Here is a 2,151-nt window from a genome sequence, read left to right as displayed (position 1 = left end):
CAGAATTTAAAGGTACAGCAGCACAAATTGAACTTGCCAGACTTTCCAAGTTACAGCCTAGTTTCCAAAAGGCTTTGAACTTTGCTACTATGGTTGCTTGCAATCCAGTAGGGAATACTAATTATAGAACAAAAGAAGCAAGAAAAAGAGTGAGCCACAGGGACAAGCTGCATGACTTCTGATTCAAGCTACTTCCCGGCCATACAAAGAGTTTTTTTTTTTAAAGCATTAATACAGAGTCTTGTCTTCCTAGATGTCACGTTTCAAAGCAGTGAATAAATTTCAAAATGTAATCAGGGGTAAGTCTTAGCTTTACAACCAGCAACTGACTATAATTTTAACCTGAAGGATGATTAGATTTTTAAAGTTTGAATGCATTTGTTAAGATCACATATTTGTAATTTTATGAAGAGATTTGTTTACTAATGGATCAATGTATAGGATATATTTTTATCCTAGTGATTTCTTGTGTTTACAACCCATTTCTAAAATGCTTTATTTACTGGTAAACTACAATCATTTTCTTTCAGGCTGAATGGCTTTTGTTGAGGAAAAAAATGAAACAAAATCCAAACCATATAACAGTGATGGCGAACCTATGGCATGCGTGCCACAGGTGGCGCGCGGAGCCATTTGTCAGGGCACATGAGGCGCTGCCCTGTCATCTGGCCAACGTGCATGTGCGCGCTGGCCAGCTGAGTTCACCCTTTTTTAAAGCCATTTTTCACCCTCCCTGGGCTCCAGAGCCTTTATAGGAGCCTGTGGAGGGCAAAAAGAGCCTCCCCTGCCCCCTGGAGGCCCTCCAGAGGCTTCATGAGCTTCCCTGAAGCATCCGGAGCGCAAAAAAATGGCCCTACGGGCAAACCGGACATTCGGGAACCGACTTCCGGTTTGCTCGGAGGTTCATTTTGACTGTTCTGGAGGCTTCAGGGAAGCGTCCTGAAGGTCACTGAAGCCTTCGGAGCACTCAAAATGACTCTCTGAGTAAACCGGAAGTCACTCCGGTTTGCTCGGAGGGTCATTTTGTCTGCTCTGGAGGCTTCAGGAAAGCAGGGGCTGTTTTCATCCTCCCCAGGCTCCTATAAAGCCTCTGGAGCCTGGGGAGGGCAAAAAAAGCATACAGAAAATGGGGGGTCGTGCATGCGCACAGGGGGGGTGTCGCACATTGCATTATGGGTGCGGCACGCCCGCACACTACGCCTCTGCGCTCCCCCCACTTATGGCACGCGAGCCAAAAAAGGTTCACCATCGCTGCCATATAATATGTCAATAGTAAAAGTCATTGACCCAGTTTCACTAGTGCAATCATAGCACAATGTATATAAATGTTAATGTAAATATAAATGTTATAGTGAAGGAGGGGACCATGGAGGTCCCCTGGAAATTTTTAAAATAATTTTATTGCTTTTAAAATAATAGAAAAAAGATTATAAAACATAGAGGGTAAACACAAGGTTATGTACATTATACATTACAAAAACAAGTGGTGTAAAGATCAAAATAGCTCCTTGTAGAATGTTTCATTGATGTTTCATCTGAACTTGCTTAGGTCGCCATAAACACTAGTCCATCATGAAGGTAACTTTTCCACATACAGTTGGACATAAATACAGTCCACATAAAAATGAAGGTGCCATTAAGACAAAGTGGACTCTGAACTCCTGGTATATTGGAAAAGACTTTGTTTCAATAGCAACATGTTTGTGCCAAATCTGATTCCCACAGTTCAGTCCAAACTCCAGGCCAAGCTGTTTTCTTCAACAATGTTTCAACTCAAAGTTCACTCCTACATTTTTAATGTCTAATTAGTTAATTATAAAGTGTTAATTTATTTATCACTGATTTATTCAAAATTGATCTACTCGGGATCCCACTCAACTTTTTCTCCTTCGTATTAATTTTTATTTTACTTCTCAATCTAGCCTACCACCCGTGTAGTCTTCCATGCAAATACTAACAGCCTCCTCAGTTTTCTGAGATCAGCCCATGTTGGCATGTTTTCCTCACTTAACTAGGCTCATGTAAATGGGTAACATATTAAAACTACACTCTCCGGGAATTTCACATATTTCAATCGTATAGATCTTAAAACAGAGCTCACTAGGGATAAGGAAAGACAAAACTTTATTACAAATTGCAATATAGAGTGGT

The sequence above is a fragment of the Natrix helvetica genome, assembly GCF_964273705.1.
Source record: "Natrix helvetica genome assembly, chromosome: 7".
In the NCBI taxonomy this organism is placed as follows: domain Eukaryota; kingdom Metazoa; phylum Chordata; class Lepidosauria; order Squamata; family Natricidae; genus Natrix; species Natrix helvetica.
This window is presented reverse-complemented; position numbering follows the sequence as displayed.